The sequence below is a fragment of the Coloeus monedula genome, assembly GCF_965178545.1.
Source record: "Coloeus monedula genome assembly, chromosome: Z".
Lineage (NCBI taxonomy): Eukaryota > Metazoa > Chordata > Aves > Passeriformes > Corvidae > Coloeus > Coloeus monedula.
In genome coordinates this window covers 33,039,487-33,045,486 of record NC_138822.1, presented here as the reverse complement: position 1 = coordinate 33,045,486, position 6,000 = coordinate 33,039,487, and positions in this window count along the sequence as shown.

Genomic DNA, 6,000 nt, shown 5'->3' with positions numbered 1-6,000 from the left:
GTTTGCAGATATCCCAGCAATCCCAGACCTTGCAGTGGGATGTGCTAGGAGAGGAGAAATGGGAAGCATCCACAGCTGAGGGAGTATGCTGTTGTGGAGCCTGTGTGCCTGCAGTTTGACATGTGGAGGAAAGGCCAGGTACCCCAGCCACAGAAAAGGGGTGCCTGATGCTTCTGGGGGAAGGAAAGCAATCACAGTCTGATCCCTTTACAATGGAGAGGGAATTTAATTTTCCTACTGTGGGCTGACTGAATTCAGACTACATCTGTCCTGGGTGTTGAGTACAGAAGGTGACACAGGAACAGGGAAGACGACAGTCTGTCCTGTTGAGTGAGTGTATTTTACATGTCATTGGTTCTAAGGCGAATTCTTCATTCTTCCTTGCTGTCTGTTCCACAATGCATCTTTACCGAAGTCTACTTTCTACTCTTCAAAAATGAAAGTTCAGTCATTGTAATTTTCATATTAGTGTTTAAAATGGTACTTTGATGGATACAAATGGTGCAAAGGTCTTTAAAGATGCATACACAAACACTACTGTGTTTCTCAGCCTACAATATTATGGATATGAAAAGTGCTACCAAGCTTGATGGCAAGCTTGAGACACTGAAAGGCCAGCAAATTTTTCTGCAAAATAAAAAATAGGATAGGATAGAATAGAGCAAGATTAACCTGTTTCAATTGCTAACTCAGTTCATAAAGTGCAATCAGGCCTGAGATTGAATATGTGATGGAATGAAATGACTTTCCAATTCCCTACTTGCCTATAAGACGTTCCCAGACAAATAATTTCTTAACTCTAGAACAAATCAGTTTGCTGAAGCAAGCTTTGGGCCCCAACTTTTTCTTCAAGGAATGCATTGTTTGTGTGTGTTAATGCATGTAAAGTCAGATTTTTCTAATTGAGCTGGTATTCAGGTCAAAATTATTGGAAGTAAAATATAATAGCTGATAGACATGCTTAGCCTTTCAGCAGCAGGATGAAGCCCTAATTGTCTTGTGAGAGGATGCTTTGGTATTTGGGCATGTTCACATTTGACAAAATGAATTTTTTATCATTCTGAAAAACTTTCTGCAGATGAATAAGAGTATTTCAGAATTTGTTATAGTCTTTAGGATTAAATTATGACTATCTATGGTGTATTTTGCTGCACAGTTTATCATCTAAATGGAACTATTATCTAGAAGTAAATTTCACCCGACTTTTCTATTAATCTCTAAATAGATAGTATTTCTTCATGCCATGTTCCAAAAACATCCGCAAAACATAATCTGTTGTCAAGATTCAAGATGTTTGGCTGTAGCACAGTCTTTACAGATATAAAAATTCATATGCAGCTCTCTTGTCTCAAAAGAATCCCAAAGCAACAACCAAAAAACCCTACCAAACCCTAGGATTATTTATTTTTAATTCTATAATAAAAACCAGATAGGCAAAAATTTATTTCCAGAGTTTCAGACAAACTGTGCCCATATAGACAACTATGTGCACCTTAGACAAAACTCCAGTTCTATCCTCTGCTAAAAGAGGGAGTATGGTATTGAGGCAATATGTGGACTTTTTATGTATAGTACAGCTACGTGCAAAACTTGAATAAAACTTACTTTATTACATGAATAGGAATAGCATTATGATCCAGTCTTTCTGCTTCAGTCACTTTGTCATTGTCTTTGCCCTCTCACTATTACCCATTGCTGATATTCCAGGCTGGCAGTGATGAGATTGAAAAGAGGAGTGTCAGAGCAATTAAACGGGACTTTAGGGCACTGGGTCAGGTGATTGATGGGGCGGGAGTGCAGTAGTTTTTTCCTCAGTCCCTCTGGTGGCAGAAAAATACAGTGAAAGGAATAGGAGAGCCCACATTATCAACAAGTGGCTCAAGGTTTGGTGTCATCAGCAGAAATTCAGGTTCTTTGATTTCATTTGATCATGGGGCAACCCTTACAGCACCTGGCCTAATGGAACTGGATGGGCTGCATCTCTCTGTTAAGGGCAGAAGAATTTTAGCTCATGAACTGGCAGAATTTGTTGAGAGGGATTTAAACTAGGTTTGAAGGGGGAAGGGGATGTAGCAGGGCTGTCTGGAAGCAGACCCAAGGGTGGCAAGCCTGAGTTAGGGATGAAATCAGTAGCCCAGCTGAGGTGAATGTATACTAATGCACGCAGCATGGGTAACAACCAAGAAGAGCTGGAGACTATGGTATTACAACAAAGCTATGATGTGATTGCCATCACGGAAACATGGTGGGATGAGTCAAATAGCTGGAGCACTGCACTGCATGGCTACAAGCTCTTCAGAAGAGACAGAAAAGGGAGAAGAGGTGGAGGGGTGGCCCTTTATATTAGGCAGATTTTGGATGTCATAGGTATTGAAACTAATGACGATGAAGTTGAATGTTTATGGGTAAGAATTAAGGGGAAGGCCAACAAGGCTGACATTCTACTGGGCGTCTGTTACCAACCTCCCAACCAGGATGAAGAGGTGGACAGCTTATTCTACAAGCAACTGGAGAATGTTTCAGGATCATCAACCCTTGTTCTTGTAGGCGACTTCAACCTACCAGACACATGCTGGGAACTTCATACAGCAGAAAAATGGCAGTCTAGAAAGTTTTTAGAGTGTGTGGAGGATAGCTTTTTGTCACAACTGGTGGGTGAGCCCAGCAGGGGAGGAACTATGTTAGACCTGTTGTTCATAAATAGAGATGGACTGGTGGGTGATGTGAAGGTTGGAGGCTGCTTGGGGCACAGTGATCATGAAATTATAGAATTCTCGATAATTGGTGAAATCAGGAGGAATACCAAGAAGATCTTTACACTGGACTTCCGGAGGGCAGACTTTGGCCTGTTTAAGAGACTTATTCAGAGAGTTCCTTAGGAAACAGCCCTTGAAAACAAAGGAGTTCAGGAGAGATGGGTGTGCTTCAAAACAGAGATCTTGAGGGCACAGGAACAGACTGTCCCTGTGTGCTGAAAGATGAGTCAACAAGGCAAACGTCCAGCCTGGATGAGCAACGAGGATTTGAAGGAACTTAGAAGTAAAAAGATGTATCATCTCTTGAAGAAGGGTCTGGGCTCTCAGGAAGTGTTTAAGGGGGCTGATAGGGCATGTAGAAAAAAAATTAGGGAGGCCAAATCCCAGTTCGAACTTAAATTGGCAACTTCTGTTAAAAGTAAGGAAAAAAGTTTTTACAAATATATTAATGGTAAAAGGAAAGGTAAGACCGACCTTTGTTCCTTATTGCATGAGGCAGGTAACCCAGTAACTAAAGATGAGGAGAAGGCAGAAGTGTTTAATGCCTTCTTTGCCTCAGTCTTTAGTGGGAAGACAGCTTGTCCTCTAGACAACTGTCCTCAGAGGTTGATAGATGGTGTCAGAGAGCAGAATGGTCCTCTTGTCATCCAAGAAGAGGCAGTGAGAGAACTGCTGAGACACTTGGATATTCATAAATCAATGGGACCAGATGGGATCCATCCCAGGGTGATGAGGGAACTGGCAGAGGAGCTTGCAAAACCACTGTCCACCATTTACCAAGAGTCGTGGCTCACTGGCGAGGTTCCAGATGATTGGAAACTAGCCAATGTGACACCCGTTTTCAAAAAGGGTAGGAAGGAGGATCCTGGTAATTACAGGGCAGTTAGCCTGACCTCAGTCACCAGGTAAGGTTCAGTACCAGGTAAGGTAATGGAACAGTTTATACTGAGTGCTATCACACAGCGCTTACAGGACAGCCAGCGCATCAGACCCAGCCAGCACAGGTTTATGAAGTGTAGGTCATGCCTGACCAACCTGATCTCCTTCTATGACCTGCCTGGTAGATGCAGGAAGGGCTGTGGATGTTGTCTATTTGGACTTCAGCAAGGCCTTTGGCACTGTCTCCCACAGCATACTCCTGGAAAAGCTGGTAGCCCATGGCTTGGACAGGACCACTCTTTGCTGGGTCAGGAACTGGCTGGATGGTCAGGCCCAGAGAGTGATGGTGAACAGTGCTGCATCCAGCTGGTGGCCAGTCACCAGTGGTGTCTCTCAGGGGTCTGTACTGGGACCAGTTCTGTTCAACATTTTTATTGATGACATGGAGGAGGGTATTGAATCCTTCATTAGTAAATTTGCAGATGACATTGGCAGCTTGTGTTGATCTACTGGAAGGTAGGAGGGCTCTGCAGAGAGACTTAGATCGGTTGGATGGATGGGCAGAGTCCAACAGGTGGAAGTTTAATAAGTCCAAGTGCCGAGTTCTGCATTTTGACCACAAAAATCCCCTACAACTTTACAAACTGGGGACAGTGTGGCTGGAGAGTGTCTGGGAGGAAAGGGACTGGGGGTTGCTGGTCGACAGCCAACTGAATATGAGCCAGCAGTGTGCCTTGATGGCCAAGAAGGCCAAGGGCATCCTGGCTTGCATTAGGAATTGTGTGGCCAGCAGGAACAGGGAGGTCATTCTTCCCCTGTACTCGGCACTGGTGAGGCTGCACCTTGAGTGCTGTGTCCAGTTCTGCGTCCCTCAGTTTATGAAGGATATTGAGATGCTTGAGCGTGTCCAGAGGAGGGCAACAAGATTGGTGAGGGGCTTGGAACACAAACCCTATGAGGAACGACTGAGGGAACTAGGGTTGTTTAGCCTGGACAAAAGGAGACTCAGAGGTGACCTTATCACTCTCTATACCTTCCTGAAAGGAGGTTGTAGACAGGTGGGCATTGGTCTCTTCCACCAGGCAGAAACTGACAGAACAAGAGGACACTGTCTCAAGCTGCGTCAAGGAAGGTATAGGTTGGATATTAGGAAAAAGTTTTTCATGGAAAAAATAATAAAATACTGGAATGGTCTGCCCAGGGAGTTGGTAGAATCACCATCTCTGGATGTGTTTAAAAAAAGACTGGACATGGCACTTGGTGCCATAGTCTAGTTGAGGTGTTAGGGCATGGGTTGGACTCAATGATCTTGGAGGTCTCTTCCAACCTCATTATTCTGTGATTCTGTGACTCTGTGTTTCACATTTCTCAGCAAGAACCCATTCACAAACTGTGGTAGAAGTTAGGCTGGAATGCCTTTCATGACCTTTCATGATCCATTTTCATGGCGCCTTATGGTTGAGAAGTTACCGTAAAGCCTTATGGCAGTTATCTTCATAGATCTGTGCAGAATCACTTCACTGCACCTTCTAGGCGCAGAATGTCTCCTTTAAATGGTCTGGTTTGAACTGCTGTGGCAGATTAGTGACTGTCACACTCAAGATGTACACACAGATTAACTTGATCACTTGAAAATACATAAATAGAACTTATTTTTAATATTAGGTCTTTCTCACTCTCTGTTCTCTACACTTAGCATACTGGACTAATACTGGCTTAATGCAAGCAGTGAGTAGATTGGGATAAATGTATGGGATATAACAAGCCTGAGATACCCAAAGGTGAAATTATATAGTTTAGTTCTCAGGGATTTGTTTTAGGCAGGCAGTAACTATTCGGAAAATACTTTTCAGATGTTGAGGTGCTCATTTTCGGTTTTTTGTTTGGGTGGGGATTTTTTTTGAGATTGAAATTTTTTCCATACAATAGACAAAAAGACCAAAAGGACAAAACTATGTCCTCAGCTACTAAACCTTACCAGAGATCTCCACACAATTTGTAAATCCATCCCCTCTGCTCCAAATTTGTCTTTGAAGGCCAGCAACATGACAGCAGCGCAAGAGGCTAGTGATGCAATGCAGTGAACCTCTGTGGTTCCAGCTTTCCCTTGCTCTCTGGCTGCTGCACCTGGGCAAACACTGACCTCTGGGAAAGTCTCCCAGGCAGCTTGTGAGCCTTCTGGAAGCAGCTGGCTGCAGCAATGCTCACACTCTTGCCTGGCAGCCTTCTCTCTGAGTCATTTCCACTGAGTGCTCATATCCACAGGCCCTGGCACTCAGTAAGTCTTGTCCTCTGCATACCTTTCCATTATGAGCATCACAGCTGCAAAAGCAGAGGTATGATGTCTCAATAGCCAAAATCTCAA